The 23,187-nt window shown below is 37.5% G+C and overlaps 1 pseudogene; it reads left to right on the plus strand.

The window, feature by feature from the left end:
• The first annotated feature begins 1,098 nt into the window (after window positions 1-1,098).
• LOC122905320 lies at window positions 1,099-14,343 on the plus strand (annotated as a pseudogene).
• Window positions 14,344-23,187: the final 8,844 nt, after the last annotated feature.

Raw genomic sequence — 23,187 nt, forward strand, 5'->3', positions numbered from 1 at the left:
AAGATAACTTGAAAATAATTTACTTCTGAGACTGGTGGTGTGTCCCAAGCTTATCAGGTTTTGGAGATCCTCAGAGCAAAGCTTTGCATGATAAAATCAATGTATATAAGAGCTACTAAGGCCGAGGCCTTGCTCAGATGTTCAGAAACTTCCTTCCCCCTGTCTGTGGGGTCAGGCTTTCTCCTGTACTTCAGGTTCACATCTTTCTGCATGTGATCCAGGCTATCAGAATGATGGTCCGTTAAGGGACAGTCTTAATGTTGCAAGGAATTTCACTCTCCCACCTTTTTAAATGGCTTCCATGAGCCTGATGAAGGGTGAATACTTGTTTCTTAAGAGCTTGATGATAAAAAATGGGAGGAAGAAGTAGTTTAAGTAAGAGGAAAGTAAGCGAGTTGATTCCTCGGTGTTTATGGGAGGAAGCTAATAGACTCTCTCCAAAGTTGAGATATTTGTGAATTAAAAAAAGACTTTTCATATTATTCAGAGTTATGGAGGCAACCACCAAGAAGAACTGATACCATACATAAATGGTTTGTCCCCAGAGAAAAGAACTAGGATGTGTTTGAGAAAGAGTGAAATAGAGTAAGAAACTCCTGTTTTGTTGTAATACCCTGTTTTTTGAAATTCCTTTTTTCCATCTGAATGTATTATTGTTATTTTTTTTAAGATTTTATTTATTTATTTGAGAGAGAGACAGTGAGAGAGAGCATGAGCGAGGAGAAGGTCGGAGAGAGAAGCAGACTCCCCGTGGAGCTGGGAGCCCGATGCAGGACTCGATCCCGGGACTCCAGGATCACGCCCTGAGCCTAAGGCAGTCGTCCAACCAACTGAGCCACCCAGGCATCCCTGAATGTATTATTTTGATAATAATTAGAAACAAGTTAAACTGAATTCTTCCAATCAACTTTACACTATTTTACTTGGATGCATCACATATATTTTGTTAACGATTGAAAATAGGCTGTATTTAATAATATAGAGCAAAAAGGACAACACTGTTTTATTTCAGAGAATCTATGAACATCCTTTTTCAGCAATATAGGCAGAAAAATTTAGAAATTATGATTTATATATTTTTTAAATATTTTAATTACAATGGATAAAGGGAAGAAGATACAACTCTAGAGAATGATTGGATATTGCGGGAGCACAAGCTTTTTAGTCATTAATATCATTGGTAAGGTACTTTTTGTGACCCCCCCCCAAAGGGGCACTGAAGTACTCTTGCATAAATGTGGGGTTTTCTCTGTGTATTTAGGCTGCCTGTGCCCTGTTTTCCATGATGACCACTTTCTGCTCAGCAGGGATGGGTATAACCTTCCCATGCAGAGGAGCTCAATATTTTCTCAAAAGATGTTCTGACTGGAGTATTATGCCTCCATCAGAAAGGATGAATACCCAACTTTTGTAGCAACATGGACAGGACTGGAAGAGATTATGCTGAGTGAAAGAAGTCAAGCAGAGAGAGTCAATTATCATATGGTTTCACTTATTTGTGGAGCATAACAAATAGCATGGAGGACAAGGGGCGTTAGAGAGGAGTAGGGAATTTGGGTAAATTGGAAGGGGAGGTGAACCATGAGAGACTATGGACTCTGAAAAACAATCTGAGGGGTTTAAAGTGGCGGGGGGGTGGGAGGTTGGGGTACCAGGTGGCGGGTATTATAGAGGGCACGGCTTGCATGGAGCACTGGGTGTGGCGAAAAAATAATGAATAATGTTTTTCTGAAAATAAATAAATTGAAAAAAAAAAAAAAAAGATGTTCTGACAATTGATCTCTTTCCTGAATCTCTGGACAGCTTTGTTTCTGGGGCCAGGGTTAGGTGCCAGCCCTACTCCTCACTGACTATAGCATTGAGCCTTTTTATTCTAGCTGCTCTGCTCTGGAGCTACCAAAGAAATGTCTGGCACTAACCATATTGTGGACTGAGGGAATTCTGAATTGTCGAGGTGTGAAAGAGGTGATTTGGCTTCGGACAGACAGCCTAGGGCTGAAAATGGCCCTACTCGGTCTTATTTCCTTAAGCAGAGTGGTACTGCTGAAGAAAGGAAGGAAGAGAATGTAGAAAGCTTTCAGAACTCTTTTGATACTGAGTTTCCAGAAGCCTTCCAGTTTATAGACGCTGTTTTCCAAAGATATTTTGCATTTTCAGGCAGAGGATGTTTTACATTTATAGCAGGTAATTACCAATTCATTGAGAAAGAAAATCTCAAGTCATGACTTACTGCATGCAATGTGAAATGTACATCTTTTTAAAATATATTTTGAATTTTATTTTAAATACATGATGATTCAGTGTTTATTTTTCTTTCTTACTTTCTAAATTGAGTCAGAATATGGCAGTCTTGCACTTATCACCCAATCTTAATGTTTTCCCCCATTCATTCAAAAATGCTTGTTTTATTGAATGACTTCTTTTTTTCAGCTTTCTTTTCTGGGCCCACATTTATGGGATCTTCATGTTAATCTAGTTTCCTTTCTGTTAATGGATGAATTCTGGGGTTGTGAACATGTTCTTCAGGAGTGATCCAATGCCAGACTTTGTTTGTGTGTGAGTGGCTGTGACACACTTATGCTCCGAAGTGCTTTTAAAGAGAAGAGAATCATAAATATAATTGCTCAGAGGCTGGATTTAACACTCTTCCCTTCAATGTCAAGACAAAAGATTTCTCTCTTCATTTTTGAGATCAGTCTGTTCATTTGAACCCTCTTCTTTCCCTCTCACCTCCTCAGGGAAATTCCCTATTTGTTTATTTCATTTCTATCTTTTTTTTTTTTTAAGATTTTATTTATTTATTTGACAGAGCGAGATCACAAGTAGGCAAAGAGAGAGAGGAGGAAGCAGGCTCCCCGCCAAGCAGAGAGCCCTGAGATCATGACCTGAGCCGAAGGCAGAGGCTTAACCCACTGAGCCACCCAGGTGCCCCTGTTTATTTCATGTTTTTCAACTTCATCCTTTTTACCAGTTCTTTTCTTTGACATTTCAACATGAAGTACGTTCTAGTCTTAAGCACATATTTCTTTTAATCATAAGACCCCCTGAGTCACTGATGTGTCCCTTACGTATTAAATAATTTGGTCAGCAAATATTTTTTTAAACACCGGGTATTTTTTTTTTTTTTAAGATCTTATTTATTTATTTGACAGGGAGAGATCACAAGTAGGCAGAGAGGCAGGCAGAGAGAGAGGAGGAAGCAGGCTCCCTGCTGAGCAGAGAGCCCGATGCGGGACTTGATCCCAGGACCCTGAGATCATGACCTGAGCCGAAGGCAGCGGCCCAACCCACCGAGCCACCCAGGCGCCCAAAACACTGGGTATTTTTGAAAAAACCCTGTAGTAGTTCCTTAAGGTGAGTAAGATATACTCTTTACCCTAAAGAGGCTAGTAGTCTAATGGAAAAGGTAATATCTAAATTTTGGTCTGACCTCTGCCACTTAATGAGCTGTGGCAAGTTTTGTCACCTCTCTGGACTTTTTTTTTTTTCCTCCTTCATGTAAAAAATGGTCATTATGATTTAAAATCAGTATAATTCTGTGCTTATAAACAATGGCATGATAGAATTTAGTAAGTGGTAATAAGAGAACAATGGGATTACAGTGAGAATTCAGTAGATGGTAAGAACACCTTTGTTGTGTTATCAAAAGGTGGCAACTTTCACTGAGCTCAAAAAATTCCAGCAGCAGGAGCCTGGGTCAGTGAGAATTCAGTAGATGGTAAGAACACCTTTGTTGTGTTATCAAAAGGTGGCAACTTTCACTGAGCTCAAAAAATTCTAGCAGCAGGAGCCTGGGTGGCTCAGTTGGGTAAGCATCTGTCTTCTGCTCAGGTCAAGTTTCAGGGTCCTGGGCTACAGCCTCGGCATCGGGCTCCTTGCTCAGCCGGCGGGGAGACAGCTTCTCCCTCTGCCTGATGCTCCCCCTCCATGTGCTCTCTCTCTTTGTTGAATAAATAAAGACAATCTTAAACAAAAAAATTCCAGCAGTAAAATACTATGAGTGAAGCCTGTGGAGACCAGAAATACTGCAGGACACACACAGCGTGTAACCTTGGGTGGTTGCAAAATGGTTTCCATCTGGTGAGTTGGTTTATAGATAGGATTATTAAGGCAAGTATATAGAAAGAAGTAGAATAAAATGGCATAGGGTTGGAGACTGGAGAACGCAACTTTAAGGAGGTAGGTGGAGAAAGCAGGTGCAATGAAGTAACCAGAAGAGGTTGAGAGAATTATGAAAGAAAATCACTCTATGTTCCAAAAAAGAGGGTATAATCAACCTGGTGAAGGGCTTGAGAAGTTGAGAAGTGTGAGGACTGAGTAGAAGACATTTCACTAAGTAAGAAGTCACTGTGAACTCTGGACAGGAGAAGAAAGTCTGCATGGAGTTAAACAGTGAAGTACTGCGGTAAGAACGCCGTGAGATGAGATGACTTTTCTAAGCAGTTTGTGATTAAATGTACCCCTGCAATTTGAGAGGCTAGCGTAATTAGCTTGACTTTCCCTCTCTCTCTCTCTATCCATCTTACTTCGTCACTCTCTCTTATAAGGCTAGAAGAGATGTCTCTGGCTTCTGTTTTATTCATCTTGTTCCATTGCCAGAGATGTTTCACTGCTAGATAATTCTTCTGTGCTGAAAATAGATTCACAAAATTTACTAACCTTTAAACTATTGTAGAACTCTTTACAAGTGGCTGGCAGTAAACAAAAGCAGGAGGGATTTCAGTATTCGAGGATTGTTAATTTACTTAATAAACTTTAAGTACAGTGAAGTTCCAAGTAACACTTTTAACTGTAAAATGGTGATATGTAGGCTGCTGACTTAGTATCTTGTAGGAACATCTATCTTCTAAGTTCAAAACCAAGGATATTCACTGTCTGACTATTATAAACTTGAATTATGTTATGTTATGTTATATTACATTCCTTACTCTCTGTAAATCTAATACATAATAAGAAAGTAAAAAGCCCAGAGGAAAGTGTAGTTAATTCTAAAAGTTGCCTTTTCCTTGTTCAAAACCTTTGACTAATAACCATAGTCATTAATAACTTATTAAGTGCTAGACATTTGATTGGAATTTTGTCATATTTTCTGTTCTCCCCATATCCAGGTAAAGAAATTGAAACCTTAATAGTCAATAAATTGTCCAGAAGCCCACTAGTAAATGCTTCAGACATCATTTAGCTGAGAACACTGAAATTTCTTACTCTTTAAGTGCTCAATCAGCTCATATTAGTGTACACCATGGGTAGTGCATTCTACCCGTGGGCAGATGCAGATAAAACAGATTTGACATATGTCAAAGTACAGATATTTATTATCAGGGGGATTAGTCTTTCTATAACAGAAACCCACACACATTGGCTTAAACCATAAAAGAACTTGCTGGAAGAATAATGTTGTATTTCAAGGAACACCTAAGCAACTAATCTTCAGGAGCAACAGGAGTTAGGGAAGCTCTATGACTTAAAAACTAGATTTATCAGCCACCTTTCTTTTCTGCTATGTTATATTGCTTTTTTCCTCTCTCTCGATGTTGTTGACATTTGGTTCAAATTCTTAAGAGGAATCTTCTTGTATACTGGCAATGATTGGCTTTCAGTGAGTCAGAGGTCTACACAGTTCTATTACCAGTAGCCAGGGCACAGGGTCACATTATATACACATGATTATAATGTTCAATTCTTTATGTCAGGTATAATTTTTACAGAATGGCAAAATTGGGGAAAACGGAGTGACAAATGGGACAATATTTGAGAATAAGACTATCTTAGAAAATCCATTACCTATGATGCTAAATCATGACCTCTTTTCTTTTTTGCACTTAATAGTGACATTAAGAGAAGGCAAAGAGCCTACAGGAGAAGAGAATTTATGACTGATTCTTTTACTCTTTTCATATATGCTATGAAAATGTATGCTATGATGGTTTTTGCTAGCCAAGGGGAGCTTCCTCTTATGCTCCCAGGAGAAGGTACTATGTTGTCGAGATCTGAAGGAACAGTAAGTGTCAGCTCAGCAACTAGGAAAGCAAAGAACATTCCACATAAGAGAATGGGTACAGGGGCCATGACACTTTTGAGAAATTGAAGAAAAGCCCGTGGGCCTATGACACAGATAGATCATCAAATTATTATGTAATATATTCTCAAAGACCTTTATCTCTTTTAATATTTACCACATATTTACCATAGGGATATTTACCACAGTCACTATTATAACTTTTATTTATGTGATCATTTAATCCTTGCATCTGTCTCCTTGAGGTTAAGCTTCCTGTTTGTTTTTTTGCTCACTATCATATTCTACTTCCCAGACTAAATGCTTTCTACCAAACAGCTGAGGCTGAAGATACAGGTAGGCCCCAAACCATACAGGGTTCTATGGGATCAGTTTTGATTTTCATTCTTGTGACTTTCTTTAGAAATGTTACCATCTCTAAGGAAAATGAAGAAAATTTCCCCCCTTTTCTGCACTTATCACTGAACTTAGAAAGGCAATAGTTGTGTAGTAGTTCACTAATATGTTTGTGTGTATGTGTTTTAGTAAATGTGGTGGTGGCCTGGGTGCATTGGAGGAATCCAGCCCAATAATTAATGCATAAAGCAGTTTTAAAGATAAACTCAAGACAGAATTGTACTCATTGTGATTTTGCTCTTTTATGTGTTACAGGGGAGCTGAAGAACCCAGAGAGATAATTCCAAGATGCATATTAACTGCATTACTTCTGGTGACTATTATTTATCTACTAGTTAGTATTTCCCACCTGACTATTCTGACACCCAGAGATATTCTCTCTTCAGGTTTGTAAACAAGTGATTGAAGCAATAAATAATAGTAAAGACCATTTGGGTCATCAGTATCCCTTCACCAGTCAGACTGCTGTTTGTTCTTCATTATTTCATATACAGAATCAACTTATAATTTTCAAAAATAACAAAGGGGCCAAAGAGTATGATTTGGCTTAGGAAAGAGTTTTATAGTTAAGCATGATAATATGGAAAACCGTATTTCTGGTGATATGGAAAAAATACATATATATAATGTTGACATATGATGCAGACTAGGTTCAAAATATTTGTATTCCTTTCATGATCTTTCCTCACCAGAGTGATACTGTGTAACCAGTGCTTGGTCTATTAAAACTTTTACCATGTTGATTTTCTAAATGTTCTACATGACATAAAGAATGATAAACTGGAAATGTGGGCTATTAGCAGTTAAAAGAGTAGATGTTAATGGTCAATTGATGGTTATAATTAATAGTATTAATATATAATATAATGTTGTTTCTTATAAATGACTCTCAAATTTGTGGTGGCAAAGGGGCCCTGGACATATTGGACATATGAAATAAACTTCTGAGATAAACCAGCATCCAGTACCATTAGGACTAATCTCTTTTGAGTAGCTATTACTGTTTTGGTAAATCTTTGAGGCACTGGAGGTAAATCTAAGAGAGGTTTAATATAAGAGTCCTAACACACTTTGCCTCCATTCTTGTGTTACTGGCAGAGCAAGAAGCTGCCATATGTGTGGTATCAGCGTTGATTCACTAGTCTAGTGCGTTTAGGGAACCGTAAACTAGAAATGATCAAGATTCTGAGCATCTGTGGAACAAACCAAATGCTAAATTGCATCAGAGCAAGTAGTGATTTATTAACTACTTTGATTATGTAAAGAATAAATTAATAAAATTAATTATGGGTGTGGTCAGGACTGCTGATCAGCTGATCCTGACGTTATGGTTCATTAAATCTGGCATCTGTTATGACTGCCAGTTCTCTGGTCATATTGGTTGTTAAAAACTATGATTATCTCGTCTGGTGTGTCCTAACAGCTGCGGCAAATTTTTGGGTGGTGCAATTGTTCCATACGTGTAGAAGACCCATGAAGTATTTTGACCATAATGCTTGTGATTAGGTTTTTTTTTTTAAAGATTTTATTTATTTTTTTGACAGACAGAGATGACAAGTAGGCAGAGAGGCAGGCATAGAGAGAGAGGGAAGCAGGCTCCCTGCTGAGCAGAGAGCCTGATGCTGGACTCGATCCCAGGATCCTGGGATCATGACCTGAGCTGAAGGCAGAGGCTTTAACCCACTGAGCCACCCAGGTGCCCGTGATTCGGTTTTTAATGCTTACTCTTCTAGGCATATAATCCTTAGACCATGGTTAGATTCTGAAATAATTTTCTTGTATTCAAATATCCATCTTTTATTGCATTAGGAATTTAAATTAAGAAAATAATGAGAGTGGGGGCTGGGGTGGTTCAGTTGGTTGAGCGTTTGCCTTGGTTCAGGTCATGATCCCACTCCCAGAAGTTCCTACAGGCGGGAAATACAAGAGGTAAGTACTGCTGTGTGGTCACAAGTGATAGCATTTCCTGTCCTGAAACATCAACTGAATTTGTTCATCAACAAATTCCATCCTTTCTACTTTACTTACTTTAAATTTACTTTCAGTCTCTATGAGGAGATTTGCTTTTTTGGTTTTGTTTTGTTTGTTTTAATTTTTTTGTTTTCTTTACAGGAGAGCCCTTTAATTACAGAAAAGGAAATAAGCAAAAACTTGGCAACATCAGGATATTATTGGAGAAAGGTGACCTTGATCCTCTCATGATCAGAATAGTCCTGGTGGACTCGGCATCATGTTAAAAGCTTTCCTTGCGTTATCACATTTACTGCTCTCTGTAACACAAAAAGTGGATACTACTCTTATCCCCGTTTTATAGATGAGGAAACTGGTTTAGAAAAGTTGTTACTTGCCCAATTGCACATAGCATGAAGTAGAGCCAAGACTGAAATCTAGGCAGTTTCTTTAGAGTATTTGTCTTTTAGCCACTACAAACAAACATAAGAAATATATAATATAAGAAATTGAAGAAAGAACACTCAGCCGGGTGCCTGGTTGGATTCTCTCTCTCTCCCTCCCCCTCTGCCTCTTCCCTTGCTTGTTCTCTTTCTCTCTCTCTCTCAAATAAGTAAATAAAATCTTAAAAAAAAAAAAAAGTACATAGGGGAAAAAAGCAACCATCAACGTTGGTTGACTTAAAACCATCTTTCCTTTCTAGTCCTCACTTCTACTTCTTCCATCCAGCCATCTCCTAACTTTGAATGTTTGAGTGTCAGTTATTGAGAAGCAACTACATTTTAAGTATCTTATCAGGTGTTCTGGATGCAGAAAGGAGTAAGATGTGGCTCCTGGCTTTAGGCAGGGTATAATCTATTTGGACAGTCAGGTGAACCAAAAATCATAGTATGATTATTGCCATGTGGTGACCTCCAGAAAGTGTTCAGAAAATACTTGGGGAAGGAGGAATCATCTTGTTATTTTTCCTCTGATCCTCAGTTTCTTCAGATCTAAAATGGTAATAAATAATGCTTACCTCCTAGGAATGCGGAATGTATTAAACAAGCTAAAACGTGCAAACAATCCAGAGTCTCACATTGATAGTTATTATGATTTATATAATTACTTGATACACATTTGCATCAAAAAGAATGGCAAGGGCAACCATAAGTAAAAGTAGTTAATGTTTGTCGTGAATCCCATATGAATGCTCTTTTCTGTTCCCTCAGTTATTTGATCATTGATATTGAGCTGTTAGATGAAAAATTATCTTTCTCAGAGGTGTTTACAAATTAAGAGGGGATTATTATTATTATTCTTTTTAATATAAGCTCTACACCCAACATGGGGCTTGAACTTACAACCCCAAGACCAAGGGTCTCATGCTCTACTGACTGAGCCAGCCAGGTGCCCCAAGAGGAAATTCTTAATAAGTTCCCAAGGGAATGACCTTCTAATCAAAGGGTTTCATAAATATGAATATAGCTATATTGGGGGGCATAGACTCAAATCTATTTATTAAAGATGTATCAAAAGTGACTGCCTATTGAAATTTCTCCCTAGGTTGGGTAGTATTTGGTGCAGGACACTTATCAATCCTAGGGCAGAGCAGGTAAGAACAGGGCTTCAAGTTTTTTGGCTAAAACAAAAACAAAAGCAAAAATCCACCCAAAATAGGGAGAATTGCCTTGGCGAAAATTTTTTTTTTTAATTTTTTTTACATAGACTGAGCCTATAAAGTTATAATATTTACCTGTCAATATCTGCCTGAATAACAGAGGGTTTGAGGATGTTCTGTGTTTTTGACATGAATTTCCTACAGCCTAGATATTTCCCCAGGAAAATTATAACTTTCTTGGAGCTCTAGGAACTCCATCTTAAGGAATTCATTCCATCCAGATCAGAAGATGGTTCTCTTACTACCAAATGATCATGACTATTTCTACTCATGAACAGTCAAAACACTAGATGTTAAATCCTTCAACCAATAACATTCTACTAAGCCAGATTTATCTACGCTCAGATAATTTAACCCATTTTCTATCACTAGTTTTTATCTTATTTTTGTTTGTATAAGTATGCAGATACATTATATGGGTTTTCATATCTTATTGTTTGAATTTTGCCTTTTTTTTCAGGTGTCTTTTCCATTACCATCGATAACAATGACCATCAGCCTATGTTTGACTTTGATCCCTTTGGTGAAGTCTTCACATATATATTATATCTTGTGTGTCTCTTTGTTCTCAGCCTCAATTTAAAATATATTAAAGTTATGTAAAACTTCTGTTATATTTTAAAACTTCTGTATATTTTAAACTGAGGCTGATTTGGTTTGAGAAAATGACATGCTATTTACAATTGCAGTTTAATATTTGCACCCTGATGTGTCTGAAGAACAGATGTCAGAAGTAGAAACTGTTAAAGAAAATAGCCTTTTAAACATGCCAAGTTAAATTAAAAAAAGATCAAGCCCATGATAGAACATTAATGATGAAATACCCATGGTAACTTTCTTTCTTCAAAGAAATAGTGTATAAAGAGGTGCCCATGATAATACCTAGCTTTAAAAACCATGCAGAAATCGTTGTATAACTAAAGCTCTGTTTTGGTTTGCATGGGTTGATACGTTGGTATTTTTCCCTCTTCCATTTTCTTTTTTCTATACCCCAATCTTTTACTACTGAATTTGTGGTGACTTTGTGATAAAATTTAGCAATTAAAATAAAAAAGCATTCTCTTCATCATACTTGAGTCCTTCTATTGGTGCTGATTTGAAGATTAAAAAAAATAACATCATTCGTCTTATCAGCTGCTCCCTACTAGTAGTATTTTTTCAACCTAAAAGCTATTTTGAAGCATGGGTTTTAGGTTGTTTTCCTTCATACTCCTTCCTCTGAATACCGAGGAGCCTTAGACGAACAAGTTCACTATGTCTTCAACAGCAACCCTGAAATCATGACCTGAGCCAAAACCAAGAGTCAGAAGCTTAACCAACTGTGCCACCCTTCCAAAGTTTTTCTTAATAAGAAGCCGTAATGTGATTTCTACCTATCAAGTGAAATCCCCTTTCACATTACATCTTTTTAAGTATTTGGTGATAGCTATCTCATGGATCTGAGACTTCCCTTCTCCAGATTTATTACTCCCCCACACCCAGTATTCAAGAATTCCTGCTTTTGAAAGCCTTGATTCCTTCACTCCTCCCAGATAGGATCTTTTTATGTTAAGAAATCCTTAATTTTTTATGTTGAAAACAATGTAGACTTTCTAAATATGGTCTGATTATGGCAGGGTAGAACACAGCTATCATGTCCTTGATCTAGATGTTAGAGTTTTGTTCACAGTTTTGTCACCAAAGTCTTTCCTATAAATTATGGCTTGAGACATACCTGCTCTAAGACTGTGTGGGATAGATACCCCTGTGCAAGTCTGTCAGGTCAATAAAATTTCTCAGGGAAACTTTTGTTTCACCACAGGTGACAAGAAAGTGGTTGATGATTGGGAGCCTGGGTGGCTCAGTGGGTTAAGCCGCTGCCTTCGGCTCAGGTCATGATCCCAGGGTCCTGGGCTCCTTGCTCAGTGGGAAGCCTGCCTCTCTGCCTGCTTGTGTGCTTTCTCCCTCTCTCTTTCTGACAAATAAATAAATAAAATCTTAAAAAAAAATTGGTTGATGATAGCAAAAGCCAGGGTTTAAAGATTTGTCTTTCAAGGAAAATTGTAGCATGAATTTTATATAGTATATATAAAATATATATGTATATTTTATATATACACACACACACTATATATGTTACATAAACATTATACATATATATATTTATATATAGAAAATAAGGCCTTCTAGAATGTTTGTATAGCAAACCTTCTGCTTTCCAATTCCTTTTGTACCACTCCTGACCATGAGTGCTTTACTTTCCTGTCATATTTACTTTAAGTGGAGTCTGTCTTGAAGCCACTCTATAAAGAATTCCTTTGATGACATTAGGCAAAGGGCTTATTTGCTACTCTGAAGGGCAGTTAATGACACTTACCCATTTGACCCAAGTGTACTGTGGAAATTAATAAGTTGTGTATGACTGTACTTTGAAGTTTAAAAGTGATCTTGTCTCTATTGTGTAATTAGGGCCTTTGAGATATTAACTGTTGCTTGCATCATGAAATTGGCAAAGCAGGTGATATTTGAGGAATTTTCACTTCCTTTCTAGCCAGAGCAGGTTTAGAATAGCTCTGAGAGGGTGTATTAGTTTCCTAGGGTTGGTTGCCATAACAAACTAACATAAATGTGGTGGCTTAAAAAAACAGAAACTTATTCTCTCACAATTTTGGAGGCTAGAAGTCCAAAATCATGGTGTTGGTAAGATTGGTTCTTTTTTGGAGGCCCTCAGGGAGCATCTGATCCATGCCTTTCTCCTAGCTCCTAGTGGTGGCTGGATTCCTTCGCTTTCCTTGGCTTTTAGCTGCCTTACTCCAGTGTCTGCCTCTGTCTTCTCCCCTGTGCCTGTGTGTCAAATCTCCTCCTCCTTTCTCTTATAAGGGCACTCACTCTAAATCCAGGATTATTTCATCTTGAGACTCTTAATTCCACAAAGACCCTTATTCCAAATTAGATCCCATTCTGATGTTCCAAGTGGGTATTTTTTTAGGGGAGCTGCTATTCAAGCTACTAAGCTAGGCCTTCCTACTTATCAAATTCAATTCCCTATTTGTGTGGTAACATCTTACAGCCATACAGGCTGATTCATGATTCTTGTTTTTACTTCTTTCTGTGGGGGCAAATTCATCCACATGCTAGAGTTGGAGCTAAAATATATAATCTGGAAGAATCTCAGACTCCATGTCAGGATGTAGTATTGTGAGCCTCTATGTTAGCAAAGTGTCCTGAAAGGACAGAATCAGTATTTCAAAAGAGACCATAAACTAGACTTGAAGATCATCGCCAGGTAATCTCTAGAGCTGGATTATTATGATCCTGATGTCAGAGACCCTAGCAGACAAATAGAGTACCCAGACAAGCAAGAATCTTGATGTTGCTATTTATGCCACATTTTGTTGTCTAGGCTAATGATGTGGTTGTAAAGAATATAATTGTGCTTCAGTGGCTCTGTTCATATCTTTCCATTAGGCCTAGAAGATGGGGTTCTTGGAGATGTTATCTTTTGTTCAATTTGTTTAAGTGTCAACTCTATGCCAATAGTTTAGGCATGTTGGGATATTTCCCAGAATACAGCTATGTGCTCATTTAGAAGCATGGAAAACAAACTATCTGAATATAGAGAAGTCACACAGTAAATTTGTAGGGACTAAAGATTCAGCTTTATGTTTCTGTATAAGGTACCTCCATAACCTTGAGATGAGAGAAAAAAGCTTTCCTTTATTTTCACCTGGGGTGTTAAGCCTTTGATGAAACTTTTCAATATAGAAAATACTTTCTTTTGGTTTGGGGGAAATTTTCTTGAATCATTTCATTGATAAGTTCCTTTTTACTATTTATGTTGTTTTCTTTTTCCAGCATTTTTATTATTTTGATGTTGGAACTCCTGGACTGGTCTTATGATATTATCTTTTCTTTCGTATTTTTAATCTTAGTTTTTGTTCCTATTCTCTGGAAATTGTTTTTCATGCTTCCCTCTTCCTTCATTCTAATTATTATATTTTTAATTTCCAAGGTTTCATTTGTATTTCTTTTTAATAACATATTGTTTTTGGCTCGTAGATTCAATATTTGCACTTGTATATTTCTATTGTCCATGTTGAATTAGAGCTTTTCTCAGATGCCTTGTATGCTTTAACTGCCTCCTTATGATTAATGAGCCAAAAAGTTGATGGGAATTCTGAATGTATGCATGAAGTCTACAAAATTAAAAATGACTACTGTAGTTCCTCTTTATTCATAGTTTCATTTTCTGCGGTTTCAGTTACCTGCAGTCAACTGTGGCCTGGATGCAGATACCTCTCCTACATCTTGTCAGAAGGTCAGTAGTGGCCTGACATAAAGTCCCAATGTCTATGTCACTGACCTCACTTCATCTCATCACGTAGGCATTTTATCTTCTCACATCAAAAGAATGGTGTGATAATACAATAAGATACTTTAAGAAAGAGAGAAAGAGGAACCACATTCACATAGCTTTTATTACAGTTTATTGTTAAAATCATTCCATTTTATTACTAGTTTCTATTGTTAATCCCTTACTATGCCGAATTTAAAGATTAAACTTTATCATACTTAGGTGTACATAGGAAAAAACAGTATATGTAGAGTTTGGTACTATCTTCGGTTTCAGGCAGCCGGTGGGAGTCTTGGAATGGGTTAGGAGTGACTACTGTTTATGGTGATATGGGTGGACTAATTGTTAAGGACTCCCCTCCCCCAAGATAAAATCTGTATATCTGTTGTCTTGGGATGGTCAGCTTCCTCAGAGAAATCTTCTAATCTTCTTGCTAAAGGGCACCTGAGTTGAAAGTTAGAAGAACCATGGAGAAACAGATAGAACCCTCATATTGTTAACCTGAAAATTTAACCATTCCTGAAACTGCTTGTCTGTAACTTCTTGCTTTGTGACTTAATTGCTTATGATTTAAGACACTTTTACCAGTTTTCTACTTTAAGCTAAAAGCATTTTAACTGGCAGGGTGCCTGGATGGCACAGTCGTTTAAGTCTTCAACTCTTGCTTTAGGCTCAGGTCATGATCTTAGGGTCCTGGGATCAAGCCATATCAGGCTCCTTGCTCATTGCAGGGTCTGCTCAGGATTCTCTTTCCCTTTCCCGCTGCCCTTCCCCCACCACACACACACACACACTCTCTCTCTCTCTCAAATAAATAAATAAATCTTTAAAAAGTATATTTCAGCTGGCAAGAGTGGTAGAATGCAGGGTGTTTGGTAGCGGTCGCTAAGTGATGAGTGATGGTAATCAATCTCTTTAAGCCCGTTTTATCATTTACAAATTGGAGTTAAACTTACCATGTAGGTTTGTATGGGAATTATATTAAAAATGATATAAAGTATTTTTCTCAGGGACGCCTGGGTGGCTCAGTTGGTTAAGCTGCTGCCTTCGGCTCAGGTCATGATCCCAGCCTCCTGGGATCGAGTCCCACATCGGGCTCCTGCTCCGCAGGGAGCCTGCTTCTCCCTCTGACTCTGCCTTCCACTCTGTCTGCTTGTGCTCGCTCTCGCTCGCTCTCTCTCTGACAAATAAATAAATAAAATCTTTAAAAAAAAAAAAAGTATTTTTCTCAGTAACTGGTGTATAGCAAACTCTAAATAAATAGTGGCTAACACTTTTTTTTTTTTTTTTTTAATTTGACAGAGAGAGATCACAAGTAGACAGAGAGGCAGGCAGAGAGAGAAGTAGAGGGAAGCAGGCTCCCTGCTGAGCAAAGAGCCCGATGCGGGATTCGATCCCAGAACACTGAGATCATGACCTGAGCCGAAGGCAGCGGCTTAACCCACTGAGCCACCCAGGCGCCCCTAGTGGCTAACACTTTTAAATTAATTAAGACCTCTACCATTTTTCACTTTAAAAAAACTGTCTTACTAATAATACTCATGATTTGGCCTAATGAGACTATGCTAACTGGAGGCAGGCACAGCCTTAGACGTAAGTATTTTCATGTTCATATGTGGCATATGGTAAATTTTCTATAAAATTTATAAAACAAATGAACACAGTAGATATGTAATACATTATATTAGAGGAACAAATAAATGAATAAATGAGTAAATGTACGAATATCGATATCAATAGAAAAATATGAACTCTCCATAGAAGTTTGCGTTGTGCCATTTACTGCAAATTAAGTAGTCCATTGCATCATGGGAAATTATCCTGGAGCTCCACCTGAGAAATCTCTTTGAACTGCATTAAGGACAGATCTTGTCTCTCACCCTATCTGGGATTTTATCTGAAAATCTTACAGGCTTGAATAGTATCAAATTTCAATTTATGTAATATGCATTTAGCATTTTGCCATAAACAGAACTCATTAAAACAAATCGAGTGCATCACAGAAATTTCTACAGAACAAGGTGTTCTTTATAAAAGCCTGTGGCCTCTATAATTCTCTTCCTCTTCTGAATTGATGGGCTCATTCTGGGCAGCAACCAGAGCTCCAACTTGAATTAAATCATCTGTTGGTCTCAATCTTATCACAGCAGTCTGTACTTTTAAAAGACCTACATAAAATTGAAAGATAATATTATTTTCTTTTGCTTACAGGAAACACACATTGTGTTTCTCACTGAAAAATTCTGGCTCACATAACTCTTGATGTCACAACTGAATTCAAAGCCTGTTCTTGTTCTGGAATTTTTTAAAAGCTTAATGCAAGCTGTGCAGAAATCATAATTTAAAAAGTAAGAGCTCAAGACTTTGTGATGTTTTGATGCTGGTTCAACAGCATCCAAGTTACCTCAGGTCAATATAAAGGAAATGACCTAAACCAATGATTAAATTTGTGTAAAATCTGCTGGAAACAAGTAAATGATTTATGTCTAAATATTTTATGAGCCTAAAGGCATAATCTGAGACTTTCGGTTTTGAAAAGTCAAAGCCATCGAAGAATTAATGCCGTAGTTTCTTTGGTCACTCTTCTGGAAAGCCATCGAAAGATTATGGGCACACATCTGTGGTTGAGGGAAAAAAGCCACTAATGGGACAGTGCCATATGCTTTCTTCATCTTGTATATGAGCTGAGAAATGGCCTTTGTGGAGTCTCATGGGATGAGTAGTCTTCAAACCCCAGTCATTGGAAGACACAGCTTGTGGTCTGATGAGGGAAAATGTTTATTCACAAACTGGCTAATCAGTAATGTCAGGAGGATGGTGTGGTGTATTTAGTTAGACCCTGACTACATTGAGGAGATTTTAGCTATGGTACAACTAGTAAAATGATGGCTTGGATTCCAGTGTGAGAGAATATTCAGTCAGAGTTTTAAAATTAGAGTATAGGGGTGCCTGGGTGGCTCAATGGGTTAAGCTTCTGCCTTCAGCTCAGGTCATGATCCCAAAGTCCTGGGATCGAGTTCCAGACTCTCTGCTCAGCAAGGAGCCTGCTTCCTCCTCTCTCTCTCTCTCTGTCTACTTGTGATCTCTCTCTGTCAAATCAATGAATAAAATCTTTAAAAAAAATAGAGTATAGAAAAAGTCTGAGAATGACGATTATCACTCTCAATATTGGAGGTGGAGATTTTGTTTGCAGATTCACATCTGTGTGTCTGACCATATTCCATCCTCATAGCATTGTTGGAGCCTTGAATAAAATTATGCATGTAAGTTGCAGAACCTATAATAAGTACCCCACAAATGTTTTATATATATATATATATATATATATATATATATATATGCAGCAAAAATAGTCATTCTACAGATGCAAATTATTTAGATTATTTTTTAAAAATTTAAATTATTTATCTTTTAATTTTTAATTTTTTTGTTTATTTGTTTGACAGAGAGGGAACACACGCAGGGGGAGTGGTAGAGGGAGAAGCAGGCACCTTAGAGAGCAGGGAGCCTGATGCAGGGCTAGATCCTGGGACCCTGGGATCATGACCTGAGCCAAAGGCAGAGGCTTAACAACTGAGCCACCCAGATGCCCCTAGTTAAATGATTTTTAGATTCTACTCCAGATTAGGCACCTATGAAATGAGCAAATCAGCCATTCGATCTCAGACTTCCATGTTCTACTGATTCTTATTTTTCTAGCAAGATAGAATGAATGAAAGAATTTCTGACATTTTGGGAGAGAATTACCTTTCATTCCACAAGTGTCAAGGCTCCTTAAACAGCACTAAGTAATTTCAGCAAAGTTGAAAACGATAATGCTGATTACTAGAAGCAGAGCTCATTGCCAAAGTGTGTCCGAGATCCTGCAGAAGTTACCTGCCAGTCTCACCTGCCTCAAAAATCTCTCACCTCTCTCTCCCTTCCCACTACATCTTGCCAACTTTCTATTGCCAACTTATTATTTCTATTACCAAAGGTTGGCAACTTGAGAAAAAAGTTGAGTATATTAAAGAACACAATCAAGCTATGTGTTCTTTTCAAACTTTGAAGGGGTACAGAAAATCAGAAAGAAGAGAAAACCTTGTAAAGCTAGTGAAAGGGCAAAGGAAGATATGAACCCATCTTCAGAAATATGACTATAATTAGCATAGCACACACACAAAAGCATTCTCTAGCTCTTAGGTCAGTGAAAGACATTTTCTGGAAAGTGTCTAAAGTTAAGTCTTTTAAGGTTCATTTATAATTTATATTTTCTTCTTATTTCTTCTATTTCTCAACTTACTTTCTTGGTAGTGAAAATTATTTCCAAATGTGTGAGTTTCTTTCAAAAGTTGGAGATAGAGAGGATATCAGATGGAGAGGATAAAATGTCAACATGTCCCAAAGTTTCGTGTGGGTGGATCCAATCTCAAAGGAGTAGTTTTTTCAATACAGTATAAAATTGTTATCTAACTTTAATATTTTCATGTTCCTACTTGAACTGTTGTACTAGAATCTTTTACTGGTATTTCAAACTCAGGATGTATAAAATTGAACATCTTCCCTACCAAATCCACTCTACTTTTACTTCTTAGTAGGCAACGTCAATATCTTCTCAGCAATGTAGACTCATACTTAAGGGTCATCTTTGAGTCCTCCTTTCCCTCACTTCCCTGAATTTAATTGACCATCTACGTTCTATTAATTCTACCTTGACAGTGTTTCTCACATGATTGCTTTTCTCCTTTCCATTGTTGCATCTATTTTTCTAGCACAAGCCTTTAACTTCTGACCATTGATTATGGGGTTTTTCCAACACCAACAACCAAATATCTGGTCTTTGTCCCCGTTCTTGGCATTCTTCCTAAACCCTTGTAATTTCCTGAGCGATAGGGTGATAGGAGCTTCTTCTGTTCTAACAAGGTGACTCTTGGTGGGACCCTAGGTAGCTTAGGGATAGGGGCTAGTCATTGGAAACACCGAGTCTTTTTTTTTTTTTTTCCCGAGTCTTAATTAGAATCTCAGACTTTTCAGCCTCACCTTCCCAATCTTTTTTTTTTTTTTTCATCCATTCATCTGTGGATGGAAATTTGGTCAACTCTTTATTTTTTATAAGATAATTAGAATAGATTGTGAAATACCACCCCTCTCCCTAAGTCTGTGTCATTTGGATTTTATCCCTGGAACCTTGTGCATAGTGGACAGGGCTTCTTGAACTTGGCTTGGAATTTTCTCTGTGGGGTAATAGAAACTCCTCACTATGCCCAGAGGCCAATTGAATAGCAGGGTACTGGGACTCTTCCATTTTTGTGTGAGAAAGCTGAGCTAGAAAAAAAAATAATGCCAAATCTCTGACCCAACTTCTCCTTCCCCAGCTTCCCTATCCCCCAGACTTGCCACCCTAAGGCCAGAAGTGAGGACCTCAAGACTCAGATGCAACTGTTTTACAGAAGATCCTGAATCTCTCAACACCAGAGTTAGTTAAGTGACAGAGTCAAGAGTTGAACTGAAATCTGTCTGTGTCAACACTCGTAATATTTCCATCATGGTATTACTTTTACCTTGAGGTGGCCAGACTGTAACATTAGAGAGGGGGTGTCCGGGCCTGGAAAGAGAGGTTACACTGATGGCAGGGGTGTGTGTGTGAAATGCACAAGGACTGGGATGTGCTGTATATACAGATGGCAGCACTTCTGACTTTTAAGTGTTCAGGCTGCTGCTGCTTTCACATTTCTCTCTCTGACGTATTTTTATCTTAATCTTAAAAGTCATTATGTGAACATGTTACCTTAAAAACCACAAAACAGTATGAATTGTGGAGGGATGCCCAAAAGAAACAATTGCTCTTTCTCTCCTGCCCCGTCTCCCTTGCTGGCTTTCATTTTACAACCCTTCTATGTACACCCACGCTCTGATTAAACTGACCTGGTTGCTGTTCCTTCAACATTCAGTTTATTTTCTCGGTGTCCATGTATTTGTTTATAATATCCCTACCTGGAATGCTTTCCTTTATTTCTTTGTCATCCGAATACACTGGCCTGAATCCTTGCTTGAAATCTCTGCTCCAAGTAAAAATAATCTTTCTAATGAATACACAATTATTATAGGGAATTGCCCAAATTCTGACATGTGTTATGGATATAGTACATATGTATATTTCCTCGCTTCAGACTATAAGCTTCTAGGGGCAGGGATGTATTTCACTGTTAAGGTATACTTCTCAAAATAGTGAAATCATGACCTATATACCAATGAAAAAGGAACATGTAGAAAAATTATTTAGGTCATTAATGAGAGAACCAGTAAGATCTTTAAAGTGTTTCAAGTAAGAATTCGATTTACAATCTTCACAGAATAAAACTAATTTGCACTGGCAGGAACAGAAGTAATTTACATTGTTTATCAGTTTTCTACATTTTTGCTTCTGTCTTCCTTGAGTTGCAAAATACTAGTCAACCAAAGAGAGTCAAAGGCAGCACGTCTATACAATCAGATAACCCCTAGAGGGTCTTCCTTCTAATACCCAGGGCTCCCCTGAAAGGACACCCAGTAGTACCTTTTGGCCATCTCCAAGTCCTTGATAAATTTTCTTCATATTATCCATCTTCATTTCTTATAAAACGCCAAGAACCAGGGCCTTGTAAAGACCATACTGGAAAACAATAAATCATTGAATAAATGTGATTATGGCAGTGTAGAAAATATAAAACAAATTAGAAATGTGGGAAAAAAGCTCCACGATTAGATAACTCCTAGAAGTATATTTATTATATTTTCTAATAAATGTAGGCCATATATTGAATTTGAAACTTTATCTTTAAAGTTTAACTTATCAGGCCCATAATTTTAGAATGATTTTTAGTAGTATTTGAAAACTCTTAGTTTGAAAACAGAGTGGGAAAACCCAACTTATCTGCTTTTAATTAGCTCAGCCAGGGTATATTGAATTATGATGGCCAATGAAAATTAACACTGATTTTTACAAAATAAAATAAATCATGCTCTGAGCATTTGCAAAATATCTTGTTTTGATCGTTATAGCCTTAAACAACCTAGTTCTCTGAAAAGTTTCAGTAAATAAGCTTCTCTAATGTTAACTTACTTGAGGCTTCTCAAAAATATCTGGTCACAGAAAGTCTTTTAATTGTCCTACTTATTAAAACAAAATGGTACACAATTTGGAAAGCCTACACATAAAATAATAAATGAAAAAAATTTTGTCCTAGAAAGTATAAAACCAAGATGATTCTCTTATTTTAGGAATATTTATAGTCCTACTGTTTGCCAGGCAAAACCTTTTTAAGACTTCAAATGTATTCTGAGGGTAGAAATGGGAAGTAATTGAATAAATAGGAGGCTATTATATCATGCCCCATCCAACATGATTAATCCTCTCTCCGCAGTGTTGCTTTCCTGGTACCTGGAGAAAATGACATGAGTCAGTGTGGAATTTCAGTTGTGACTAAAGACAGAGGTACCAAAGAGACCAGGTCAGCATTATGCCTTGTGTAGGACCAAACTTATTTCTGTAATTAGTCCAGCTAAAAGTTACTTAATTCATGAGAAGAGAATCTAAGTTTATTGTCTTAAAGCTTAAGAGGAAAATTCAGATTAACTGGCTAAAGTTTTGTTTTTGTTTTGTTTTGTTTTTAAACTGGCTAAAGTTTTAAGAAATGTCTCACAACTGACTTCCTGCCAAATAGTGGGTGGAAAGACAGATCTGGTCAGACACGAAAGTGGCAATTCCTCTGTGTAACTTGGTTCACATTTCTCTGAGTGTTACCAGTGATAGCACTGCATTGATCTATTCAACTAACTAAACATTTAGGAGCCAGGGAACTTTCCAAGGAGCTGGGGCCATGTGTCACCTTCGCAAATGGTAGTCCCGGGAGTTGTTTCTAATTGATGGGATGGTGGTGGTGAGGGTTGGGGAGCTGCTCCCGCCTGAGGCTAGTGAACCCATTTCCAAACAGAGGAGGGGCTGCAGGCGTGGCCCTAAGTACAGCTTATTGTAAGAAACCCTGGGAAAAGTCTTGAAGCAAAAGGAAGAGAAGTGCAGACACATGAGGAGCAAATTCTGCTGTGGGAGCCTTGAGATTTCATTTTTGCTGCTGGAATTCTGCCATGGGGAAAAGGATCCATCTCTGCCGGATGAGAAGAAAATGTTGAATTTAACTCATCTTACCTCCTAAATTACCATTAGCATGGTCATCATCAGTGTATAATTATTGAGTGTCTTCTGGATAGCTGCCCTTTAACCAGGAATATGCAGCCTTTATAAACCACAGAAGAGGGATCGGGACTTTCTAGGAGATTTAACAGAGAAATGAGCAGTCGCGTATTAAACATAAACATAAAAAATGAATGTAAATACACACATCCATGTATAACGAATGCATATTGATAGCCAAATGGCTAATTTAGCTTTGAATGAGTGTCCAGACTGGAGATAATACGTTCACATTGAGAACAGGCAATAATGAGTTTATATGGAAAGCAATATAAGTTTTAAAAAAGCCTTTCATAACCTTTTAAAATAGTGAACTATTTACTGTGATGTTAAGCTTAGGAAATAAATGATATTTAATACAAATCCACCATGAAACTGCCTAAGGTCCTTAGAGTACTATGTTCTGTGAACGCAGAGCTTTATTATGACACCTAACTTCCCACCAATGATCTCATGGATCTCTGGGACTACTTAGATAACAATGACAATCATAAATTGTTTAATATCTGTAGGCTCTCTGGTGTTTTACTTCTAGGCAAACATTTAGGAAATGAAGATGTTGAGAACAAAGTGAGCTACAGTTATAGTCCTTTTCAGAAATCTGAAATCGGAGAGGGAGA

Source organism: Neovison vison, chromosome 4 (assembly GCF_020171115.1).
Source record: "Neovison vison isolate M4711 chromosome 4, ASM_NN_V1, whole genome shotgun sequence".
NCBI classification, from domain to species: domain Eukaryota; kingdom Metazoa; phylum Chordata; class Mammalia; order Carnivora; family Mustelidae; genus Neogale; species Neogale vison.